General features: G+C 50.6%; 7 non-coding genes across 7 annotated transcripts; all 7 read right to left on the bottom strand.

The window, feature by feature from the left end:
- Positions 1-514: 514 nt before the first annotated feature.
- Positions 515-633, bottom strand: LOC139360662 (5S ribosomal RNA). Its single transcript, XR_011618193.1, has one exon. It is a non-coding gene; the product is annotated as a 5S ribosomal RNA (ribosomal RNA).
- A 2,796-nt stretch (positions 634-3,429) lies between these two features.
- Positions 3,430-3,548, bottom strand: LOC139360659 (5S ribosomal RNA). The gene has a single exon (XR_011618192.1). It is a non-coding gene; the product is annotated as a 5S ribosomal RNA (ribosomal RNA).
- Positions 3,549-7,973: 4,425 nt separating this feature from the next.
- Positions 7,974-8,092, bottom strand: LOC139360658 (5S ribosomal RNA). The gene has a single exon (XR_011618191.1). It is a non-coding gene; the product is annotated as a 5S ribosomal RNA (ribosomal RNA).
- A 2,794-nt stretch (positions 8,093-10,886) lies between these two features.
- On the bottom strand, positions 10,887-11,005 carry LOC139360648 (5S ribosomal RNA). The gene has a single exon (XR_011618180.1). It is a non-coding gene; the product is annotated as a 5S ribosomal RNA (ribosomal RNA).
- A 4,372-nt stretch (positions 11,006-15,377) lies between these two features.
- Positions 15,378-15,496, bottom strand: LOC139360640 (5S ribosomal RNA). Its single transcript, XR_011618158.1, has one exon. It is a non-coding gene; the product is annotated as a 5S ribosomal RNA (ribosomal RNA).
- Positions 15,497-18,288: 2,792 nt separating this feature from the next.
- Positions 18,289-18,407, bottom strand: LOC139360630 (5S ribosomal RNA). Its single transcript, XR_011618129.1, has one exon. It is a non-coding gene; the product is annotated as a 5S ribosomal RNA (ribosomal RNA).
- Positions 18,408-22,789: 4,382 nt separating this feature from the next.
- LOC139360394 (5S ribosomal RNA) lies at positions 22,790-22,908 on the bottom strand. Its single transcript, XR_011617736.1, has one exon. It is a non-coding gene; the product is annotated as a 5S ribosomal RNA (ribosomal RNA).
- Positions 22,909-25,242: the final 2,334 nt, after the last annotated feature.

Raw genomic sequence — 25,242 nt, 5'->3', positions numbered from 1 at the left:
AAAGAAAGAGAAAGAGAAAGAAAGAGACAGAGAGATAGGAGAAAGAAAGAAAGAAGGAAAGAAAAGAAAAGAGAAAGAAAGAAAACAAAGATAGCAAAGGAAGAAAAAGAAAAGAAGGAAAGAAAGAGAGAAAGAGTGAGAAAGAGAGAGAGAAAGAAGGAAAGAAAGAAAGAAAACAAAGAGAAAGAAAGAAGGAAGGAAAGAAAGAAAGAAAGAGTGATAGAGAGATAGAGAGGAAGGAAGAAAGGAAGGAAGGAAGAAAGAAAGAGAAAGAGAGAGAGACAAAGAAAGAAAGGAAAGATAGCAAGGGGAGAAACAGAAAAGAATGAAAGTAAGAAGGAAAGCACAAGAGAGAGAAAGAGCGAGATAGAAAGAGGGAGAGAGAGAAAGAAAGAAGGAAAGAAAGAAAGAAAGGAAAGAAAGAGAGAAAGAAGGAAAGAAAGAAAGAAGAGTGAGTGAGAGAAGGGAAGAAAGGAAGGTAGAAAAGAAAGAAAGAGAAGAAAGCAAGCCAAAAAGCCTACAGCACCCGGTATTCCCAGGCGGTCTCCCATCCAAGTACTAACCAGGCCCGACCCTGCTTAGCTTCCGAGATCAGACGAGATCGGGCGCGTTCAGGGTGGTATGGCCGTAGACGCCGGCAGAGGCGCCTGGCTGCCCCAAGAGCCCGGCCCAGCCATGCCCGCCGGCTTCCAGCCCGCACCGCCAGCCCGGGGTCGTCGTGCTCGGATCGGGATCCCGGAGCCTCTTCGCCTGCTGCCTCTCCCGGCTGCCGAGCTCCCGAGCTTCCACCACGTCGGGCCCGCTCGGAACAGGGAGTGCTCCGAGGCGTCGGGGCCCAGGGCCCACGATCCTGGGACCCCGGCGGGTCCTCCGCCCTGTCGTGGAGGTATTCTTTTGGATCCCTGGCCGCTGGGGAGCTCCTGCGAGGCCCCCTCTTGGCCCACACCCCCAGAGGCGTCAGGGCTGGCCAAGGGCGAACAGCCGGCCCAGCCGCGCCTGGCCTTTTTCTCACAACGCCCCCACCACGGTGGCTTGTCCCGACCAAGACCCGGCCGGTGGGCAAGAGGGCGTGGGGGCTGGGGTGTTGGGGGATGGCCCTGCTTTGCCCCGGGCTGGCACTAGAGCCGGCAGCCTGATCCCCGGCGAGAGGGGCTGAGAGAAACCCAGAAACACCCCACCACCACCAGCAGCAAATCCACAGCCCCACACACAGACACACCCGGGCGCTCGCGCGCGGGAACCCACACACGCGCGCGCGCTCAGACACAGACACAGACACACACACACACACACACACACACACACACACACACATACGTGCACACACAAACGGCTTGAAGGAGAGCAAGGAAGAGATAGATGGAGAGATTGAAACCGAGGGAGGGAGAGAGACAGCGATCGAGAGAGACAGGGGAGGTGGAGAGGGAAAGAGACAGAGAGGCAGAGATAGAGAGAGGGACAGAGAGAGCGAGAAAGACAGACAGAGAGGGAGAGACAGAGGAAAGGCGACAGAAATAGCGCGAGGTGCAGGGGCAAACCCAGAAGAGAGAGGGGCAGGGAGCTAGAGAGCGAGAGCGATAGAGCCTTGGAGAGGGAGCGCCCTGCTCCCGTAGGCAGGGCCCTTTTGAGCAGGCCGGGATAGGGTGGAGGGGGCTTGGGCTGGGCCAGAACAGGGTGGCCAGGCCGTCCATGCGAGAGGAGCAACGGAGCGCTGAGACGGGTTTTGTCTTGGATTAATTGCTTGCTTTGGGGGTGGGTTTCGTAGGCTCCTTCCTGTGTTGGCACCTCCCTGTGCTCTTGGTGCGGTGCGGTGGGCCCCTTGATTTGCAGAGTGCGCCCGCCCTTTTGGCGGGAGCCGTGGCACCGGGCGTGCCCACGGGGCCCGAGGCCTGGGTCTCTGGCGTGTCCTCGGGACTGGAGTTTACGCGAAGTTGGTGGCAATGGGAATCCGGGTGCACAGGGACTGTTTTCCTGGTTGCTGGCGAAGCAATGTCCTTCCCCCGGATAAAGCAGCCCCTGCGTTCTGGAGCGGAGGTCTCGGCTGGCGTCTGTGGCACCCGCTGGCCCTGCCCGCCCCTTCCCCCGGTTTGGAAGGTTGCGGCGGCGCCCGCCCGGTGAATGGATTGAATCGCCTGTGCGTTCCGGGAGCGGGAAGGCGCCGGGAACGGCAGGGAACCCGCGCCTGCGCCTTTGGGGTCCGGCCTCCTGCCCTCCAGGGCTGGAGCCGGGCTCCTGGCCGGGCGGCGGCGAGGCGCAAGCGGTGGGATGCTGCTGCCCGGTGGTGCTTTGGTGGCGGACCCCCAGGAGGAGGTCCCCGGCTGCGGCGGGGGTGTAGGCGGGCGACAAGGGGGGAGCAGAGTCCGGGGAGGTTGGGAAGCATGGCGATAGTAGGGGCAAGGGAGGGAGAGGGGAAGCCACAAAAGCCTACAGCAGGCCGGGCGCGGTGGATCACGCCTGTAATGCCAGCACTTTGGGAGGCCGAGGCGGGTGGATCACGAGGTCAGGAGATCCAGACCAGCCTGGCTAACACGGTGAAACCCCGTCTCCACTAAAACTACAAAACATGAGCCGGGCGTGGTGGCGGGCGCCTGTAGTCCCAGCTGCTTGGGAGGCTGAGGCAGGAGAATGGCGTGAACCCGGGAGGCGGAGCTTGCAGTGAGCCGAGATCTTGCCACTGCACTCCAGGCTGGGTGACAGCGAGACTCCGTCTGGAAGAAAAAGGAAAGACAGAAAGAAAGAAGGAAAGAAAGAAAGAAGGAAGGAAAGAAAGAAAGAAGGAAGGAAAGAAAGAAAGAAGGAAGGAAAGAAAGAAAGAAAGAAAGAAAGGAGCAAAAAGAGAAGAAAGAAAGAAAGAAAGAAAGAAAGAAAGAAAGAAAGAGAAAGGAAGAAAAGAAAGTGAGAAAGAAAAGCAAGAAACAAGGAAAGAATGAAATAAAGAAAGAGAGAGAAAGAAAGGGACAGAGAGATAGGAGAAAGAAAGAAAGAAGGAAAGAAAGAAAGAAGAAAGAACGAGAAGAAAGAAAAGGAAGATAGCAAGGGAAGAAAAAGAAAAGAATGAAAGAAGGAAAGAAAGAAAGAGCAAGCAAGAGAGAGGGAGAGAGAAAGAAAGAAGGAAAGAAAGGAGGAAGGATAGAAAGAAAGATAGGTAGAAAGAAAGAAAGAAGGAAAGACAGCAGAACGAAAGAAAGAAAGAGAGAGAGACAAAGAAAGAAAGGAAAGATAGCAAGGGAAGAAACAGAAAAGAATGAAAGTAAGAAGGAAAGCAAAAGAGAGAGAAAGAGCGAGATAGAGGGAGAGAGAGAAAAAAGGAAAGAAAGAAAGAAAGAAAGGAAAGAAAGAGAGAAAGAAGGAAAGAAAGAAAGAAGAGTGAGTGAGAGAAGGGAAGAAAGGAAGGTAGAAAAGAAAGAAAGAGAAGAAAGCAAGCCAAAAAGCCTACAGCACCCGGTATTCCCAGGCGGTCTCCCATCCAAGTACTAACCAGGCCCGACCCTGCTTAGCTTCCGAGATCAGACGAGATCGGGCGCGTTCAGGGTGGTATGGCCGTAGACGCCGGCAGAGGCGCCTGGCTGCCCCAAGAGCCCGGCCCAGCCATGCCCGCCGGCTTCCAGCCCGCACCGCCAGCCCGGGGTCGTCGTGCTCGGATCGGGATCCCGGAGCCTCTTCGCCTGCTGCCTCTCCCGGCTGCCGAGCTCCCGAGCTTCCACCACGTCGGGCCCGCTCGGAACAGGGAGTGCTCCGAGGCGTCAGGGCCCACAGCCCACGATCCTGGGACCCCGTCGGGTCCTCCGCGCTGTCGCGCAGGTATTCTTTGGGATCCCTGCCGCTCAGGAATCCTGCGAGGCCCCCTCTTGCCCCCTCACCCAGAGTCGTCGAGGCTGGCGAAGGGCGAACAGCGTATTATCAAATGTCTTCTCTGACCACAACAAAATCGAGTTAAAAATCAATAATACAAGGAAAACTGATAAACTGACCTGTTTTCTTTTTGGAAAGTAAAGAACACACTGCTATGGTCTGAATGTCCCCCAAAATTTATATGCTGAAATTTATTTGCCAATATGATAGTATTAAGAGGTGGGCACTGGCCTGGGGTGGTGGCTAACGCTGTCATCCCAGCACTTTGGAAGGGAAAGGCAGTCAGATTGTTCGAGCCCAGGAGTTCAAGACCAGCCAGGGCAAAATGGCAAAACTTGTCTCTAGAATAAACACCAAATTCGGTGGGCGTGGTGGTGCAGGCCTGTAGTCCCAGCTACTCAGGAGGCTGAAGCAGGAGGACTGGTTGAGCCTGGGAGGTCAAGGCTGCAGTGAGCCATGATCAGGCTACAGGCTACTGCACTGCCGTAGGGGCAATACAATGAGACCCTGTCTCAAAAAAAAAAAAAGGGTAAAAAGGTGGATTCTTTAGGAGGCGATTATCTCATGAGGGTAGAAGTCCTTATGGATGAAATTAGAGCCCTTAGAAAAGGACTTGAGTGGGTTCATTCCCTCCGTCTCCTCCGTGTGGGGACACAATGTTCTTCCCCTCTGAAAGATGAAGCAACGTTGTGTCATCTTGGAAGGAGAGACTGGGCCCTCCTTAGACACTGAATGGGCTGATGACTTGACCTTGGACACCCCAGCCTTGAGAACTGAGAGAAATAAATGTCTCTTTTTAATAAATTATCCAGTCTCAGGTATTTGAAGAGATTCAGATATTTTCTTAAACAACCAATGGGTTAAAGAAGAAACCACAAGAGAAATCAGAAAATACAGTTGGGTGTCAGTATCCACAGGGGATTGGTTCCAGGACCCCATAAGTAGGCCAAAATCCACACAGAGTCAAGTCTTGCAGTTGGCCCTGTAAAACCTGGGCATTAAAAAAGTTAGGCCGCTGTATCCTCAGGGTTTGCGCTCTGTGAAGACTGTATTTTCAATCTGCCTTTGGTTACAGATGCAGAATTAATGAAATCAGAGGACCTACTGTACTTATTGAAAACAATTCCTGTATAAGTGCACCCTTGCAGTTCAAACCCATGTTGTTCAAGGCTCAGCTGTACTCAGAAATGAATGAAAATGAAAACACAGCATAGCCAAACTTTGGGATGCAGTGAAAGCAGTGCTAACAGGGAAATTTATAGTGTGAAATGCTTACATGAAAAAAACCTAAAGAAAGCCAGGCGTCGCGGTTAATGCCTGTAATCCCAGCACTTTGGGAGGCTGAGGTGAGCCAATCACCTGAGGTCAGGAGTTCGAGACTAGCCTGAACAACAGGGAGAAACCCTGTCTCTGCTGAAAATACAAAATTAGCCGGTTGTGGTGGCAGGCGCCTGTAATCCCAGCGACTTGGGAGGCTGAAGCAAGAGAATTGCTTAAACCTGGGAGGCAGAGGTTGCAGTGAGCCGAGATCGCACCATTGCACTCCAGCCTGGCCAACAAGAGCGAGACTCCCTCTCAAAAGGAAACAAAACAAAAAACACCCAAAGGACCTCAAATTAGCACTCTAAATTTACACTTTAGGCACTAGAAAAGAACAAATTAAACCCTAGGAAGGAAAGAAAGAAAGATTAATTCAGAAATAAATAAAACAGAAAATACAAAAATGGAGAAAATCAACAAAACTGAAAGTTGGTTTTTTAAAAGATAAAATTGACAAACTTTATGGAGTGACTAAGAAAAAAAGAGAGAATACTCAAATTACTAAAATCAGAAATGGAAGTGGGGACATTACTATTGGATCCAGTCAAAATGAAAACGATTGGCAGGGTGAAGTGGCTCACACCTATAATCCCAGCACTTTGGGAGGCCGAGGCATGCAGATCACTTGAGGTTAGGAGTTCAAGACTAACCTGGCCAACATGGTGAAACCATCTCTACTAAAAATACAAAAAAAAAAAGAGCCGGGTGTGGTGGTAGGCCCCTGTAATCCCAGCTACTCGGGAGGTTCAGGCAGGTGAATCACTTTAGCTCAGGAGTTCAAGACCAGCCTGGGAGACATGGTCAAACCCGGTCTCTACAAAAAAAAAAAAAAAAAAAAAAAAAAAAAAAAAAAAAAAAAAAAAAGATAAAAAGGAAAGAAAAAAAATAAATTAAAGAAAGAAAGAAAGAAAGAAAGAAAGAAAGAAAGAAGAAAATTCAGCCCATCTTGATGGCAAAAGCCTGTTGTCCCAGCTACTGAGGAGGCTGAGGTAGGAGGATCGCTTGAACCTGGGAGGTGGAGGTTGTAATGAGCCTAGATCACACCACTGCACTCTAGCCTGGGTGACAGATGAGATCCTGTCTCAAAGAAATAAATGAATAGGATTGTAAGAGAGTGCTAAGAACAATTGTACACCAACATATTGGATAACTTGGATGAAATGGACAAATTCCTAGGAACATGAACCCTACCAAGACTAAATCACAAAGAAAGTGAAAATCTGAATAGACGAGTAACTAGTAAGGAGACTGAATCAGTAACCCAATATCTCCTGCCAAAAAAAAAAAAAAAAAAAAAAAAAAAAAAAAAAAAAAAAAAAGCCTTGGACTTGACTTCTCTATCAAATATTTAGAGAACGAATAGTAATCCTTGTTAATCCTGCCAAAACCTTGAAGAGGAGGGAGTATTCCCTAACTCATTCTATGAGGCTACAATTGCCCTGATACCAAAGCAAGACAAAGATTTTACAAGAGAAAACTGTAGAATAATATCCCATATGAAGATCGATGCCTAAAACTCCTCACCATATCCTAAGACTGTGAGGTGAAATTCATCACAGAAAAGGAAAGCCAAGCAGAAGCCTAAAACTATACCCCTAGTCTGACCGGGCGCTGGTGACTCACGCCTGTAATCCTAGCACTTTGGGTATCCTAGCACTTTGGGAAAGTGGGTGGATCGCCTGAAGTTGGGAGTTCCAGACCAAGACCAAGCTAACCAACATGGAGAAACCCCGTCTCTACTAAAAATACAAAATTAGCCAGGTGTGGTGGTGCATGCCTGTAATCCCAGCTACTCAGGAGGCTGAGGCAGGAGAATGGCGTGAACCCGGGAGGCGGAGCTTGCAGTGGGCCCAGATCTTGCCACTGCACTCCAGGTTGGGTGACAGAGTGAGACTCCGTCTGGAAGAAAAAGGAAAGAAAGAAAGAAACCAAGTAGGAAAGAAAGAAAGAAAGAAAGAAAGAAAGAAAGAAAGAAAGAAAGAAAGAAAGAAAGAAAGAAAGAAAGAAAGAAAGAAAGAAAGAAAGAAAGAAAGAAAGAAAGAAAGAAAAGAAAGAAAGAAAGAGAGAGAGAGAAAGAGAGAGAGAAAGAAAGAGAGAGAAAGAAAGAGAGAGAAAGAAAGAAGGGAAAGATAGTAAGGGAAGAAAAAGAAAAGAATGAAAGTAAGAAGGAAAGAAAGAAAGGAAGAAAGAGGCAAAGACCGAAGAAAGAATGAAAGAAAGAAAGAAAGAGAAAGGAAGAAAGTGAGAAAGAAAGAAAAGCAAGAGAAAAGGAAAGAACGAAATAAAGAAAGAGAAAGAGAAAGAAAGAGACAGAGAGATAGGAGAAAGAAAGAAAGAAGGAAAGAAAAGAAAAGAGAAAGAAAGAAAACAAAGATAGCAAAGGAAGAAAAAGAAAAGAAGGAAAGAAAGAGAGAAAGAGTGAGAAAGAGAGAGAGAGAGAAAGAAGGAAAGAAAGAAAGAAAACAAAGAGAAAGAAAGAAGGAAGGAAAGAAAGAAAGAAAGAGTGATAGAGAGATAGAGAGGAAGGAAGAAAGGAAGGAAGGAAGAAAGAAAGAGAAAGAGAGAGAGACAAAGAAAGAAAGGAAAGATAGCAAGGGGAGAAACAGAAAAGAATGAAAGTAAGAAGGAAAGCACAAGAGAGAGAAAGAGCGAGATAGAAAGAGGGAGAGAGAGAAAGAAAGAAGGAAAGAAAGAAAGAAAGGAAAGAAAGAGAGAAAGAAGGAAAGAAAGAAAGAAGAGTGAGTGAGAGAAGGGAAGAAAGGAAGGTAGAAAAGAAAGAAAGAGAAGAAAGCAAGCCAAAAAGCCTACAGCACCCGGTATTCCCAGGCGGTCTCCCATCCAAGTACTAACCAGGCCCGACCCTGCTTAGCTTCCGAGATCAGACGAGATCGGGCGCGTTCAGGGTGGTATGGCCGTAGACGCCGGCAGAGGCGCCTGGCTGCCCCAAGAGCCCGGCCCAGCCATGCCCGCCGGCTTCCAGCCCGCACCGCCAGCCCGGGGTCGTCGTGCTCGGATCGGGATCCCGGAGCCTCTTCGCCTGCTGCCTCTCCCGGCTGCCGAGCTCCCGAGCTTCCACCACGTCGGGCCCGCTCGGAACAGGGAGTGCTCCGAGGCGTCGGGGCCCAGGGCCCACGATCCTGGGACCCCGGCGGGTCCTCCGCCCTGTCGTGGAGGTATTCTTTTGGATCCCTGGCCGCTGGGGAGCTCCTGCGAGGCCCCCTCTTGGCCCACACCCCCAGAGGCGTCAGGGCTGGCCAAGGGCGAACAGCCGGCCCAGCCGCGCCTGGCCTTTTTCTCACAACGCCCCCACCACGGTGGCTTGTCCCGACCAAGACCCGGCCGGTGGGCAAGAGGGCGTGGGGGCTGGGGTGTTGGGGGATGGCCCTGCTTTGCCCCGGGCTGGCACTAGAGCCGGCAGCCTGATCCCCGGCGAGAGGGGCTGAGAGAAACCCAGAAACACCCCACCACCACCAGCAGCAAATCCACAGCCCCACACACAGACACACCCGGGCGCTCGCGCGCGGGAACCCACACACGCGCGCGCGCTCAGACACAGACACAGACACACACACACACACACACACACACACACACACACATACGTGCACACACAAACGGCTTGAAGGAGAGCAAGGAAGAGATAGATGGAGAGATTGAAACCGAGGGAGGGAGAGAGACAGCGATCGAGAGAGACAGGGGAGGTGGAGAGGGAAAGAGACAGAGAGGCAGAGATAGAGAGAGGGACAGAGAGAGCGAGAAAGACAGACAGAGAGGGAGAGACAGAGGAAAGGCGACAGAAATAGCGCGAGGTGCAGGGGCAAACCCAGAAGAGAGAGGGGCAGGGAGCTAGAGAGCGAGAGCGATAGAGCCTTGGAGAGGGAGCGCCCTGCTCCCGTAGGCAGGGCCCTTTTGAGCAGGCCGGGATAGGGTGGAGGGGGCTTGGGCTGGGCCAGAACAGGGTGGCCAGGCCGTCCATGCGAGAGGAGCAACGGAGCGCTGAGACGGGTTTTGTCTTGGATTAATTGCTTGCTTTGGGGGTGGGTTTCGTAGGCTCCTTCCTGTGTTGGCACCTCCCTGTGCTCTTGGTGCGGTGCGGTGGGCCCCTTGATTTGCAGAGTGCGCCCGCCCTTTTGGCGGGAGCCGTGGCACCGGGCGTGCCCACGGGGCCCGAGGCCTGGGTCTCTGGCGTGTCCTCGGGACTGGAGTTTACGCGAAGTTGGTGGCAATGGGAATCCGGGTGCACAGGGACTGTTTTCCTGGTTGCTGGCGAAGCAATGTCCTTCCCCCGGATAAAGCAGCCCCTGCGTTCTGGAGCGGAGGTCTCGGCTGGCGTCTGTGGCACCCGCTGGCCCTGCCCGCCCCTTCCCCCGGTTTGGAAGGTTGCGGCGGCGCCCGCCCGGTGAATGGATTGAATCGCCTGTGCGTTCCGGGAGCGGGAAGGCGCCGGGAACGGCAGGGAACCCGCGCCTGCGCCTTTGGGGTCCGGCCTCCTGCCCTCCAGGGCTGGAGCCGGGCTCCTGGCCGGGCGGCGGCGAGGCGCAAGCGGTGGGATGCTGCTGCCCGGTGGTGCTTTGGTGGCGGACCCCCAGGAGGAGGTCCCCGGCTGCGGCGGGGGTGTAGGCGGGCGACAAGGGGGGAGCAGAGTCCGGGGAGGTTGGGAAGCATGGCGATAGTAGGGGCAAGGGAGGGAGAGGGGAAGCCACAAAAGCCTACAGCAGGCCGGGCGCGGTGGATCACGCCTGTAATGCCAGCACTTTGGGAGGCCGAGGCGGGTGGATCACGAGGTCAGGAGATCCAGACCAGCCTGGCTAACACGGTGAAACCCCGTCTCCACTAAAACTACAAAACATGAGCCGGGCGTGGTGGCGGGCGCCTGTAGTCCCAGCTGCTTGGGAGGCTGAGGCAGGAGAATGGCGTGAACCCGGGAGGCGGAGCTTGCAGTGAGCCGAGATCTTGCCACTGCACTCCAGGCTGGGTGACAGCGAGACTCCGTCTGGAAGAAAAAGGAAAGACAGAAAGAAAGAAGGAAAGAAAGAAAGAAGGAAGGAAAGAAAGAAAGAAGGAAGGAAAGAAAGAAAGAAGGAAGGAAAGAAAGAAAGAAAGAAAGGAGCAAAAAGAGAAGAAAGAAAGAAAGAAAGAAAGAAAGAAAGAAAGAAAGAAAGAGAAAGGAAGAAAAGAAAGTGAGAAAGAAAAGCAAGAAACAAGGAAAGAATGAAATAAAGAAAGAGAGAGAAAGAAAGGGACAGAGAGATAGGAGAAAGAAAGAAAGAAGGAAAGAAAGAAAGAAGAAAGAACGAGAAGAAAGAAAAGGAAGATAGCAAGGGAAGAAAAAGAAAAGAATGAAAGAAGGAAAGAAAGAAAGAGCAAGCAAGAGAGAGGGAGAGAGAAAGAAAGAAGGAAAGAAAGGAGGAAGGATAGAAAGAAAGATAGGTAGAAAGAAAGAAAGAAGGAAAGACAGCAGAACGAAAGAAAGAAAGAGAGAGAGACAAAGAAAGAAAGGAAAGATAGCAAGGGAAGAAACAGAAAAGAATGAAAGTAAGAAGGAAAGCAAAAGAGAGAGAAAGAGCGAGATAGAGGGAGAGAGAGAAAAAAGGAAAGAAAGAAAGAAAGAAAGGAAAGAAAGAGAGAAAGAAGGAAAGAAAGAAAGAAGAGTGAGTGAGAGAAGGGAAGAAAGGAAGGTAGAAAAGAAAGAAAGAGAAGAAAGCAAGCCAAAAAGCCTACAGCACCCGGTATTCCCAGGCGGTCTCCCATCCAAGTACTAACCAGGCCCGACCCTGCTTAGCTTCCGAGATCAGACGAGATCGGGCGCGTTCAGGGTGGTATGGCCGTAGACGCCGGCAGAGGCGCCTGGCTGCCCCAAGAGCCCGGCCCAGCCATGCCCGCCGGCTTCCAGCCCGCACCGCCAGCCCGGGGTCGTCGTGCTCGGATCGGGATCCCGGAGCCTCTTCGCCTGCTGCCTCTCCCGGCTGCCGAGCTCCCGAGCTTCCACCACGTCGGGCCCGCTCGGAACAGGGAGTGCTCCGAGGCGTCAGGGCCCACAGCCCACGATCCTGGGACCCCGTCGGGTCCTCCGCGCTGTCGCGCAGGTATTCTTTGGGATCCCTGCCGCTCAGGAATCCTGCGAGGCCCCCTCTTGCCCCCTCACCCAGAGTCGTCGAGGCTGGCGAAGGGCGAACAGCGTATTATCAAATGTCTTCTCTGACCACAACAAAATCGAGTTAAAAATCAATAATACAAGGAAAACTGATAAACTGACCTGTTTTCTTTTTGGAAAGTAAAGAACACACTGCTATGGTCTGAATGTCCCCCAAAATTTATATGCTGAAATTTATTTGCCAATATGATAGTATTAAGAGGTGGGCACTGGCCTGGGGTGGTGGCTAACGCTGTCATCCCAGCACTTTGGAAGGGAAAGGCAGTCAGATTGTTCGAGCCCAGGAGTTCAAGACCAGCCAGGGCAAAATGGCAAAACTTGTCTCTAGAATAAACACCAAATTCGGTGGGCGTGGTGGTGCAGGCCTGTAGTCCCAGCTACTCAGGAGGCTGAAGCAGGAGGACTGGTTGAGCCTGGGAGGTCAAGGCTGCAGTGAGCCATGATCAGGCTACAGGCTACTGCACTGCCGTAGGGGCAATACAATGAGACCCTGTCTCAAAAAAAAAAAAAGGGTAAAAAGGTGGATTCTTTAGGAGGCGATTATCTCATGAGGGTAGAAGTCCTTATGGATGAAATTAGAGCCCTTAGAAAAGGACTTGAGTGGGTTCATTCCCTCCGTCTCCTCCGTGTGGGGACACAATGTTCTTCCCCTCTGAAAGATGAAGCAACGTTGTGTCATCTTGGAAGGAGAGACTGGGCCCTCCTTAGACACTGAATGGGCTGATGACTTGACCTTGGACACCCCAGCCTTGAGAACTGAGAGAAATAAATGTCTCTTTTTAATAAATTATCCAGTCTCAGGTATTTGAAGAGATTCAGATATTTTCTTAAACAACCAATGGGTTAAAGAAGAAACCACAAGAGAAATCAGAAAATACAGTTGGGTGTCAGTATCCACAGGGGATTGGTTCCAGGACCCCATAAGTAGGCCAAAATCCACACAGAGTCAAGTCTTGCAGTTGGCCCTGTAAAACCTGGGCATTAAAAAAGTTAGGCCGCTGTATCCTCAGGGTTTGCGCTCTGTGAAGACTGTATTTTCAATCTGCCTTTGGTTACAGATGCAGAATTAATGAAATCAGAGGACCTACTGTACTTATTGAAAACAATTCCTGTATAAGTGCACCCTTGCAGTTCAAACCCATGTTGTTCAAGGCTCAGCTGTACTCAGAAATGAATGAAAATGAAAACACAGCATAGCCAAACTTTGGGATGCAGTGAAAGCAGTGCTAACAGGGAAATTTATAGTGTGAAATGCTTACATGAAAAAAACCTAAAGAAAGCCAGGCGTCGCGGTTAATGCCTGTAATCCCAGCACTTTGGGAGGCTGAGGTGAGCCAATCACCTGAGGTCAGGAGTTCGAGACTAGCCTGAACAACAGGGAGAAACCCTGTCTCTGCTGAAAATACAAAATTAGCCGGTTGTGGTGGCAGGCGCCTGTAATCCCAGCGACTTGGGAGGCTGAAGCAAGAGAATTGCTTAAACCTGGGAGGCAGAGGTTGCAGTGAGCCGAGATCGCACCATTGCACTCCAGCCTGGCCAACAAGAGCGAGACTCCCTCTCAAAAGGAAACAAAACAAAAAACACCCAAAGGACCTCAAATTAGCACTCTAAATTTACACTTTAGGCACTAGAAAAGAACAAATTAAACCCTAGGAAGGAAAGAAAGAAAGATTAATTCAGAAATAAATAAAACAGAAAATACAAAAATGGAGAAAATCAACAAAACTGAAAGTTGGTTTTTTAAAAGATAAAATTGACAAACTTTATGGAGTGACTAAGAAAAAAAGAGAGAATACTCAAATTACTAAAATCAGAAATGGAAGTGGGGACATTACTATTGGATCCAGTCAAAATGAAAACGATTGGCAGGGTGAAGTGGCTCACACCTATAATCCCAGCACTTTGGGAGGCCGAGGCATGCAGATCACTTGAGGTTAGGAGTTCAAGACTAACCTGGCCAACATGGTGAAACCATCTCTACTAAAAATACAAAAAAAAAATAGCCGGGTGTGGTGGTAGGCCCCTGTAATCCCAGCTACTCGGGAGGTTCAGGCAGGTGAATCACTTTAGCTCAGGAGTTCAAGACCAGCCTGGGAGACATGGTCAAACCCGGTCTCTACAAAAAAAAAAAAAAAAAAAAAAAAAAAAAGATAAAAAGGAAAGAAAAAAAATAAATTAAAGAAAGAAAGAAAGAAAGAAAGAAAGAAAGAAAGAAAGAAGAAAATTCAGCCCATCTTGATGGCAAAAGCCTGTTGTCCCAGCTACTGAGGAGGCTGAGGTAGGAGGATCGCTTGAACCTGGGAGGTGGAGGTTGTAATGAGCCTAGATCACACCACTGCACTCTAGCCTGGGTGACAGATGAGATCCTGTCTCAAAGAAATAAATGAATAGGATTGTAAGAGAGTGCTAAGAACAATTGTACACCAACATATTGGATAACTTGGATGAAATGGACAAATTCCTAGGAACATGAACCCTACCAAGACTAAATCACAAAGAAAGTGAAAATCTGAATAGACGAGTAACTAGTAAGGAGACTGAATCAGTAACCCAATATCTCCTGCCAAAAAAAAAAAAAAAAAAAAAAAAAAAAAAAAAAAAAAGCCTTGGACTTGACTTCTCTATCAAATATTTAGAGAACGAATAGTAATCCTTGTTAATCCTGCCAAAACCTTGAAGAGGAGGGAGTATTCCCTAACTCATTCTATGAGGCTACAATTGCCCTGATACCAAAGCAAGACAAAGATTTTACAAGAGAAAACTGTAGAATAATATCCCATATGAAGATCGATGCCTAAAACTCCTCACCATATCCTAAGACTGTGAGGTGAAATTCATCACAGAAAAGGAAAGCCAAGCAGAAGCCTAAAACTATACCCCTAGTCTGACCGGGCGCTGGTGACTCACGCCTGTAATCCTAGCACTTTGGGTATCCTAGCACTTTGGGAAAGTGGGTGGATCGCCTGAAGTTGGGAGTTCCAGACCAAGACCAAGCTAACCAACATGGAGAAACCCCGTCTCTACTAAAAATACAAAATTAGCCAGGTGTGGTGGTGCATGCCTGTAATCCCAGCTACTCAGGAGGCTGAGGCAGGAGAATGGCGTGAACCCGGGAGGCGGAGCTTGCAGTGGGCCCAGATCTTGCCACTGCACTCCAGGTTGGGTGACAGAGTGAGACTCCGTCTGGAAGAAAAAGGAAAGAAAGAAAGAAACCAAGTAGGAAAGAAAGAAAGAAAGAAAGAAAGAAAGAAAGAAAGAAAGAAAGAAAGAAAGAAAGAAAGAAAGAAAGAAAGAAAGAAAGAAAAGAAAGAAAGAAAGAGAGAGAAAGAGAGAGAGAGAAAGAAAGAGAGAGAAAGAAAGAGAGAGAAAGAAAGAAGGGAAAGATAGTAAGGGAAGAAAAAGAAAAGAATGAAAGTAAGAAGGAAAGAAAGAAAGGAAGAAAGAGGCAAAGACCGAAGAAAGAATGAAAGAAAGAAAGAAAGAGAAAGGAAGAAAGTGAGAAAGAAAGAAAAGCAAGAGAAAAGGAAAGAACGAAATAAAGAAAGAGAAAGAGAAAGAGACAGAGAGATAGGAGAAAGAAAGAAAGAAGGAAAGAAAAGAAAAGAGAAAGAAAGAAAACAAAGATAGCAAAGGAAGAAAAAGAAAAGAAGGAAAGAAAGAGAGAAAGAGTGAGAAAGAGAGAGAGAGAGAAAGAAGGAAAGAAAGAAAGAAAACAAAGAGAAAGAAAGAAGGAAGGAAAGAAAGAAAGAAAGAGTGATAGAGAGATAGAGAGGAAGGAAGAAAGGAAGGAAGGAAGAAAGAAAGAGAAAGAGAGAGAGACAAAGAAAGAAAGGAAAGATAGCAAGGGGAGAAACAGAAAAGAATGAAAGTAAGAAGGAAAGCACAAGAGAGAGAAAGAGCGAGATAGAAAGAGGGAGAGAGAGAAAGAAAGAAGGAAAGAAAGAAAGAAAGGAAAGAAAGAGAGAAAGAAGGAAAGAAAGAAAGAAGAGTGAGTGAGAGAAGGGAAGAAAGGAAGGTAGAAAAGAAAGAAAGAGAAGAAAGCAAGCCAAAAAGCCTACAGCACCCGGTATTCCCAGGCGGTCTCCCATCCAAGTACTAACCAGGCCCGACCCTGCTTAGCTTCCGAGATCAGACGAGATCGGGCGCGTTCAGGGTGGTATGGCCGTAGACGCCGGCAGAGGCGCCTGGCTGCCCCAAGAGCCCGGCCCAGCCATGCCCGCCGGCTTCCAGCCCGCACCGCCAGCCCGGGGTCGTCGTGCTCGGATCGGGATCCCGGAGCCTCTTCGCCTGCTGCCTCTCCCGGCTGCCGAGCTCCCGAGCTTCCACCACGTCGGGCCCGCTCGGAACAGGGAGTGCTCCGAGGCGTCGGGGCCCAGGGCCCACGATCCTGGGACCCCGGCGGGTCCTCCGCCCTGTCGTGGAGGTATTCTTTTGGATCCCTGGCCGCTGGGGAGCTCCTGCGAGGCCCCCTCTTGGCCCACACCCCCAGAGGCGTCAGGGCTGGCCAAGGGCGAACAGCCGGCCCAGCCGCGCCTGGCCTTTTTCTCACAACGCCCCCACCACGGTGGCTTGTCCCGACCAAGACCCGGCCGGTGGGCAAGAGGGCGTGGGGGCTGGGGTGTTGGGGGATGGCCCTGCTTTGCCCCGGGCTGGCACTAGAGCCGGCAGCCTGATCCCCGGCGAGAGGGGCTGAGAGAAACCCAGAAACACCCCACCACCACCAGCAGCAAATCCACAGCCCCACACACAGACACACCCGGGCGCTCGCGCGCGGGAACCCACACACGCGCGCGCGCTCAGACACAGACACAGACACACACACACACACACACACACACACACACACACACATACGTGCACACACAAACGGCTTGAAGGAGAGCAAGGAAGAGATAGATGGAGAGATTGAAACCGAGGGAGGGAGAGAGACAGCGATCGAGAGAGACAGGGGAGGTGGAGAGGGAAAGAGACAGAGAGGCAGAGATAGAGAGAGGGACAGAGAGAGCGAGAAAGACAGACAGAGAGGGAGAGACAGAGGAAAGGCGACAGAAATAGCGCGAGGTGCAGGGGCAAACCCAGAAGAGAGAGGGGCAGGGAGCTAGAGAGCGAGAGCGATAGAGCCTTGGAGAGGGAGCGCCCTGCTCCCGTAGGCAGGGCCCTTTTGAGCAGGCCGGGATAGGGTGGAGGGGGCTTGGGCTGGGCCAGAACAGGGTGGCCAGGCCGTCCATGCGAGAGGAGCAACGGAGCGCTGAGACGGGTTTTGTCTTGGATTAATTGCTTGCTTTGGGGGTGGGTTTCGTAGGCTCCTTCCTGTGTTGGCACCTCCCTGTGCTCTTGGTGCGGTGCGGTGGGCCCCTTGATTTGCAGAGTGCGCCCGCCCTTTTGGCGGGAGCCGTGGCACCGGGCGTGCCCACGGGGCCCGAGGCCTGGGTCTCTGGCGTGTCCTCGGGACTGGAGTTTACGCGAAGTTGGTGGCAATGGGAATCCGGGTGCACAGGGACTGTTTTCCTGGTTGCTGGCGAAGCAATGTCCTTCCCCCGGATAAAGCAGCCCCTGCGTTCTGGAGCGGAGGTCTCGGCTGGCGTCTGTGGCACCCGCTGGCCCTGCCCGCCCCTTCCCCCGGTTTGGAAGGTTGCGGCGGCGCCCGCCCGGTGAATGGATTGAATCGCCTGTGCGTTCCGGGAGCGGGAAGGCGCCGGGAACGGCAGGGAACCCGCGCCTGCGCCTTTGGGGTCCGGCCTCCTGCCCTCCAGGGCTGGAGCCGGGCTCCTGGCCGGGCGGCGGCGAGGCGCAAGCGGTGGGATGCTGCTGCCCGGTGGTGCTTTGGTGGCGGACCCCCAGGAGGAGGTCCCCGGCTGCGGCGGGGGTGTAGGCGGGCGACAAGGGGGGAGCAGAGTCCGGGGAGGTTGGGAAGCATGGCGATAGTAGGGGCAAGGGAGGGAGAGGGGAAGCCACAAAAGCCTACAGCAGGCCGGGCGCGGTGGATCACGCCTGTAATGCCAGCACTTTGGGAGGCCGAGGCGGGTGGATCACGAGGTCAGGAGATCCAGACCAGCCTGGCTAACACGGTGAAACCCCGTCTCCACTAAAACTACAAAACATGAGCCGGGCGTGGTGGCGGGCGCCTGTAGTCCCAGCTGCTTGGGAGGCTGAGGCAGGAGAATGGCGTGAACCCGGGAGGCGGAGCTTGCAGTGAGCCGAGATCTTGCCACTGCACTCCAGGCTGGGTGACAGCGAGACTCCGTCTGGAAGAAAAAGGAAAGACAGAAAGAAAGAAGGAAAGAAAGAAAGAAGGAAGGAAAGAAAGAAAGAAGGAAGGAAAGAAAGAAAGAAGGAAGGAAAGAAAGAAAGAAAGAAAGAAAGGAGCAAAAAGAGAAGAAAGAAAGAAAGAAAGAAAGAAAGAAAGAAAGAGAAAGGAAGAAAAGAAAGTGAGAAAGAAAAGCAAGAAACAAGGAAAGAATGAAATAAAGAAAGAGAGAGAAAGAAAGGGACAGAGAGATAGGAGAAAGAAAGAAAGAAGGAAAGAAAGAAAGAAGAAAGAACGAGAAGAAAGAAAAGGAAGATAGCAAGGGAAGAAAAAGAAAAGAATGAAAGAAGGAAAGAAAGAAAGAGCAAGCAAGAGAGAGGGAGAGAGAAAGAAAGAAGGAAAGAAAGGAGGAAGGATAGAAAGAAAGATAGGTAGAAAGAAAGAAAGAAGGAAAGACAGCAGAACGAAAGAAAGAAAGAGAGAGAGACAAAGAAAGAAAGGAAAGATAGCAAGGGAAGAAACAGAAAAGAATGAAAGTAAGAAGGAAAGCAAAAGAGAGAGAAAGAGCGAGATAGAGGGAGAGAGAGAAAAAAGGAAAGAAAGAAAGAAAGAAAGGAAAGAAAGAGAGAAAGAAGGAAAGAAAGAAAGAAGAGTGAGTGAGAGAAGGGAAGAAAGGAAGGTAGAAAAGAAAGAAAGAGAAGAAAGCAAGCCAAAAAGCCTACAGCACCCGGTATTCCCAGGCGGTCTCCCATCCAAGTACTAACCAGGCCCGACCCTGCTTAGCTTCCGAGATCAGACGAGATCGGGCGCGTTCAGGGTGGTATGGCCGTAGACGCCGGCAGAGGCGCCTGGCTGCCCCAAGAGCCCGGCCCAGCCATGCCCGCCGGCTTCCAGCCCGCACCGCCAGCCCGGGGTCGTCGTGCTCGGATCGGGATCCCGGAGCCTCTTCGCCTGCTGCCTCTCCCGGCTGCCGAGCTCCCGAGCTTCCACCACGTCGGGCCCGCTCGGAACAGGGAGTGCTCCGAGGCGTCAGGGCCCACAGCCCACGATCCTGGGACCCCGTCGGGTCCTCCGCGCTGTCGCGCAGGTATTCTTTGGGATCCCTGCCGCTCAGGAATCCTGCGAGGCCCCCTCTTGCCCCCTCACCCAGAGTCGTCGAGGCTGGCGAAGGGCGAACAGCGTATTATCAAATGTCTTCTCTGACCACAACAAAATCGAGTTAAAAATCAATAATACAAGGAAAACTGATAAACTGACCTGTTTTCTTTTTGGAAAGTAAAGAACACACTGCTATGGTCTGAATGTCCCCCAAAATTTATATGCTGAAATTTATTTGCCAATATGATAGTATTAAGAGGTGGGCACTGGCCTGGGGTGGTGGCTAACGCTGTCATCCCAGCACTTTGGAAGGGAAAGGCAGTCAGATTGTTCGAGCCCAGGAGTTCAAGACCAGCCAGGGCAAAATGGCAAAACTTGTCTCTAGAATAAACACCAAATTCGGTGGGCGTGGTGGTGCAGGCCTGTAGTCCCAGCTACTCAGGAGGCTGAAGCAGGAGGACTGGTTGAGCCTGGGAGGTCAAGGCTGCAGTGAGCCATGATCAGGCTACAGGCTACTGCACTGCCGTAGGGGCAATACAATGAGACCCTGTCTCAAAAAAAAAAAAAGGGTAAAAAGGTGGATTCTTTAGGAGGCGATTATCTCATGAGGGTAGAAGTCCTTATGGATGAAATTAGAGCCCTTAGAAAAGGACTTGAGTGGGTTCATTCCCTCCGTCTCCTCCGTGTGGGGACACAATGTTCTTCCCCTCTGAAAGATGAAGCAACGTTGTGTCATCTTGGAAGGAGAGACTGGGCCCTCCTTAGACACTGAATGGGCTGATGACTTGACCTTGGACACCCCAGCCTTGAGAACTGAGAGAAATAAATGTCTCTTTTTAATAAATTATCCAGTCTCAGGTATTTGAAGAGATTCAGATATTTTCTTAAACAACCAATGGGTTAAAGAAGAAACCACAAGAGAAATCAGAAAATACAGTTGGGTGTCAGTATCCACAGGGGATTGGTTCCAGGACCCCATAAGTAGGCCAAAATCCACACAGAGTCAAGTCTTGCAGTTGGCCCTGTAAAACCTGGGCATTAAAAAAGTTAGGCCGCTGTATCCTCAGGGTTTGCGCTCTGTGAAGACTGTATTTTCAATCTGCCTTTGGTTACAGATGCAGAATTAATGAAATCAGAGGACCTACTGTACTTATTGAAAACAATTCCTGTATAAGTGCACCCTTGCAGTTCAAACCCATGTTGTTCAAGGCTCAGCTGTACTCAGAAATGAATGAAAATGAAAACACAGCATAGCCAAACTTTGGGATGCAGTGAAAGCAGTGCTAACAGGGAAATTTATAGTGTGAAATGCTTACATGAAAAAAACCTAAAGAAAGCCAGGCGTCGCGGTTAATGCCTGTAATCCCAGCACTTTGGGAGGCTGAGGTGAGCCAATCACCTGAGGTCAGGAGTTCGAGACTAGCCTGAACAACAGGGAGAAACCCTGTCTCTGCTGAAAATACAAAATTAGCCGGTTGTGGTGGCAGGCGCCTGTAATCCCAGCGACTTGGGAGGCTGAAGCAAGAGAATTGCTTAAACCTGGGAGGCAGAGGTTGCAATGAGCCGAGATCGCACCATTGCACTCCAGCCTGGCCAACAAGAGCGAGACTCCCTCTCAAAAGGAAACAAAACAAAAAACACCCAAAGGACCTCAAATTAGCACTCTAAATTTACACTTTAGGCACTAGAAAAGAACAAATTAAACCCTAGGAAGGAAAGAAAGAAAGATTAATTCAGAAATAAATAAAACAGAAAATACAAAAATGGAGAAAATCAACAAAACTGAAAGTTGGTTTTTTAAAAGATAAAATTGACAAACTTTATGGAGTGACTAAGAAAAAAAGAGAGAATACTCAAATTACTAAAATCAGAAATGGAAGTGGGGACATTACTATTGGATCCAGTCAAAATGAAAACGATTGGCAGGGTGAAGTGGCTCACACCTATAATCCCAGCACTTTGGGAGGCCGAGGCATGCAGATCACTTGAGGTTAGGAGTTCAAGACTAACCTGGCCAACATGGTGAAACCATCTCTACTAAAAATACAAAAAAAAAATAGCCGGGTGTGGTGGTAGGCCCCTGTAATCCCAGCTACTCGGGAGGTTCAGGCAGGTGAATCACTTTAGCTCAGGAGTTCAAGACCAGCCTGGGAGACATGGTCAAACCCGGTCTCTACAAAAAAAAAAAAAAAAAAAAAAAAAAAAAGATAAAAAGGAAAGAAAAAAAATAAATTAAAGAAAGAAAGAAAGAAAGAAAGAAAGAAAGAAAGAAAGAAAGAAAGAAGAAAATTCAGCCCATCTTGATGGCAAAAGCCTGTTGTCCCAGCTACTGAGGAGGCTGAGGTAGGAGGATCGCTTGAACCTGGGAGGTGGAGGTTGTAATGAGCCTAGATCACACCACTGCACTCTAGCCTGGGTGACAGATGAGATCCTGTCTCAAAGAAATAAATGAATAGGATTGTAAGAGAGTGCTAAGAACAATTGTACACCAACATATTGGATAACTTGGATGAAATGGACAAATTCCTAGGAACATGAACCCTACCAAGACTAAATCACAAAGAAAGTGAAAATCTGAATAGACGAGTAACTAGTAAGGAGACTGAATCAGTAACCCAATATCTCCTGCCAAAAAAAAAAAAAAAAAAAAAAAAGCCTTGGACTTGACTTCTCTATCAAATATTTAGAGAACGAATAGTAATCCTTGTTAATCCTGCCAAAACCTTGAAGAGGAGGGAGTATTCCCTAACTCATTCTATGAGGCTACAATTGCCCTGATACCAAAGCAAGACAAAGATTTTACAAGAGAAAACTGTAGAATAATATCCCATATGAAGATCGATGCCTAAAACTCCTCACCATATCCTAAGACTGTGAGGTGAAATTCATCACAGAAAAGGAAAGCCAAGCAGAAGCCTAAAACTATACCCCTAGTCTGACCGGGCGCTGGTGACTCACGCCTGTAATCCTAGCACTTTGGGTATCCTAGCACTTTGGGAAAGTGGGTGGATCGCCTGAAGTTGGGAGTTCCAGACCAAGACCAAGCTAACCAACATGGAGAAACCCCGTCTCTACTAAAAATACAAAATTAGCCAGGTGTGGTGGTGCATGCCTGTAATCCCAGCTACTCAGGAGGCTGAGGCAGGAGAATGGCGTGAACCCGGGAGGCGGAGCTTGCAGTGGGCCCAGATCTTGCCACTGCACTCCAGGTTGGGTGACAGAGTGAGACTCCGTCTGGAAGAAAAAGGAAAGAAAGAAAGAAACCAAGTAGGAAAGAAAGAAAGAAAGAAAGAAAGAAAGAAAGAAAGAAAGAAAGAAAGAAAGAAAGAAAGAAAGAAAGAAAGAAAGAAAGAAAGAAAGAAAAGAAAGAAAGAAAGAAAGAGAGAGAAAGAGAGAGAGAGAAAGAAAGAGAGAGAAAGAAAGAGAGAGAAAGAAAGAAGGGAAAGATAGTAAGGGAAGAAAAAGAAAAGAATGAAAGTAAGAAGGAAAGAAAGAAAGGAAGAAAGAGGCAAAGACCGAAGAAAGAATGAAAGAAAGAAAGAAAGAGAAAGGAAGAAAGTGAGAAAGAAAGAAAAGCAAGAGAAAAGGAAAGAACGAAATAAAGAAAGAGAAAGAGAAAGAAAGAGACAGAGAGATAGGAGAAAGAAAGAAAGAAGGAAAGAAAAGAAAAGAGAAAGAAAGAAAACAAAGATAGCAAAGGAAGAAAAAGAAAAGAAGGAAAGAAAGAGAGAAAGAGTGAGAAAGAGAGAGAGAGAGAAAGAAGGAAAGAAAGAAAGAAAACAAAGAGAAAGAAAGAAGGAAGGAAAGAAAGAAAGAAAGAGTGATAGAGAGATAGAGAGGAAGGAAGAAAGGAAGGAAGGAAGAAAGAAAGAGAAAGAGAGAGAGACAAAGAAAGAAAGGAAAGATAGCAAGGGGAGAAACAGAAAAGAATGAAAGTAAGAAGGAAAGCACAAGAGAGAGAAAGAGCGAGATAGAAAGAGGGAGAGAGAGAAAGAAAGAAGGAAAGAAAGAAAGAAAGGAAAGAAAGAGAGAAAGAAGGAAAGAAAGAAAGAAGAGTGAGTGAGAGAAGGGAAGAAAGGAAGGTAGAAAAGAAAGAAAGAGAAGAAAGCAAGCCAAAAAGCCTACAGCACCCGGTATTCCCAGGCGGTCTCCCATCCAAGTACTAACCAGGCCCGACCCTGCTTAGCTTCCGAGATCAGACGAGATCGGGCGCGTTCAGGGTAGTATGGCCGTAGACGCCGGCAGAGGCGCCTGGCTGCCCCAAGAGCCCGGCCCAGCCATGCCCGCCGGCTTCCAGCCCGCACCGCCAGCCCGGGGTCGTCGTGCTCGGATCGGGATCCCGGAGCCTCTTCGCCTGCTGCCTCTCCCGGCTGCCGAGCTCCCGAGCTTCCACCACGTCGGGCCCGCTCGGAACAGGGAGTGCTCCGAGGCGTCGGGGCCCAGGGCCCACGATCCTGGGACCCCGGCGGGTCCTCCGCCCTGTCGTGGAGGTATTCTTTTGGATCCCTGGCCGCTGGGGAGCTCCTGCGAGGCCCCCTCTTGGCCCACACCCCCAGAGGCGTCAGGGCTGGCCAAGGGCGAACAGCCGGCCCAGCCGCGCCTGGCCTTTTTCTCACAACGCCCCCACCACGGTGGCTTGTCCCGACCAAGACCCGGCCGGTGGGCAAGAGGGCGTGGGGGCTGGGGTGTTGGGGGATGGCCCTGCTTTGCCCCGGGCTGGCACTAGAGCCGGCAGCCTGATCCCCGGCGAGAGGGGCTGAGAGAAACCCAGAAACACCCCACCACCACCAGCAGCAAATCCACAGCCCCACACACAGACACACCCGGGCGCTCGCGCGCGGGAACCCACACACGCGCGCGCGCTCAGACACAGACACAGACACACACACACACACACACACACACACACACACATACGTGCACACACAAACGGCTTGAAGGAGAGCAAGGAAGAGATAGATGGAGAGATTGAAACCGAGGGAGGGAGAGAGACAGCGATCGAGAGAGACAGGGGAGGTGGAGAGGGAAAGAGACAGAGAGGCAGAGATAGAGAGAGGGACAGAGAGAGCGAGAAAGACAGACAGAGAGGGAGAGACAGAGGAAAGGCGACAGAAATAGCGCGAGGTGCAGGGGCAAACCCAGAAGAGAGAGGGGCAGGGAGCTAGAGAGCGAGAGCGATAGAGCCTTGGAGAGGGAGCGCCCTGCTCCCGTAGGCAGGGCCCTTTTGAGCAGGCCGGGATAGGGTGGAGGGGGCTTGGGCTGGGCCAGAACAGGGTGGCCAGGCCGTCCATGCGAGAGGAGCAACGGAGCGCTGAGACGGGTTTTGTCTTGGATTAATTGCTTGCTTTGGGGGTGGGTTTCGTAGGCTCCTTCCTGTGTTGGCACCTCCCTGTGCTCTTGGTGCGGTGCGGTGGGCCCCTTGATTTGCAGAGTGCGCCCGCCCTTTTGGCGGGAGCCGTGGCACCGGGCGTGCCCACGGGGCCCGAGGCCTGGGTCTCTGGCGTGTCCTCGGGACTGGAGTTTACGCGAAGTTGGTGGCAATGGGAATCCGGGTGCACAGGGACTGTTTTCCTGGTTGCTGGCGAAGCAATGTCCTTCCCCCGGATAAAGCAGCCCCTGCGTTCTGGAGCGGAGGTCTCGGCTGGCGTCTGTGGCACCCGCTGGCCCTGCCCGCCCCTTCCCCCGGTTTGGAAGGTTGCGGCGGCGCCCGCCCGGTGAATGGATTGAATCGCCTGTGCGTTCCGGGAGCGGGAAGGCGCCGGGAACGGCAGGGAACCCGCGCCTGCGCCTTTGGGGTCCGGCCTCCTGCCCTCCAGGGCTGGAGCCGGGCTCCTGGCCGGGCGGCGGCGAGGCGCAAGCGGTGGGATGCTGCTGCCCGGTGGTGCTTTGGTGGCGGACCCCCAGGAGGAGGTCCCCGGCTGCGGCGGGGGTGTAGGCGGGCGACAAGGGGGGAGCAGAGTCCGGGGAGGTTGGGAAGCATGGCGATAGTAGGGGCAAGGGAGGGAGAGGGGAAGCCACAAAAGCCTACAGCAGGCCGGGCGCGGTGGATCACGCCTGTAATGCCAGCACTTTGGGAGGCCGAGGCGGGTGGATCACGAGGTCAGGAGATCCAGACCAGCCTGGCTAACACGGTGAAACCCCGTCTCCACTAAAACTACAAAACATGAGCCGGGCGTGGTGGCGGGCGCCTGTAGTCCCAGCTGCTTGGGAGGCTGAGGCAGGAGAATGGCGTGAACCCGGGAGGCGGAGCTTGCAGTGAGCCGAGATCTTGCCACTGCACTCCAGGCTGGGTGACAGCGAGACTCCGTCTGGAAGAAAAAGGAAAGACAGAAAGAAAGAAGGAAAGAAAGAAAGAAGGAAGGAAAGAAAGAAAGAAGGAAGGAAAGAAAGAAAGAAGGAAGGAAAGAAAGAAAGAAAGAAAGGAGCAAAAAGAGAAGAAAGAAAGAAAGAAAGAAAGAAAGAAAGAAAGAAAGAAAGAAAGAGAAAGGAAGAAAAGAAAGTGAGAAAGAAAAGCAAGAAACAAGGAAAGAATGAAATAAAGAAAGAGAGAGAAAGAAAGGGACAGAGAGAT

Source organism: Macaca nemestrina, chromosome 1 (assembly GCF_043159975.1).
Source record: "Macaca nemestrina isolate mMacNem1 chromosome 1, mMacNem.hap1, whole genome shotgun sequence".
NCBI lineage: Eukaryota > Metazoa > Chordata > Mammalia > Primates > Cercopithecidae > Macaca > Macaca nemestrina.
The sequence above is the reverse complement of the archived record's forward strand: the minus strand, read 5'-3'. Positions and strand labels throughout refer to the sequence as shown.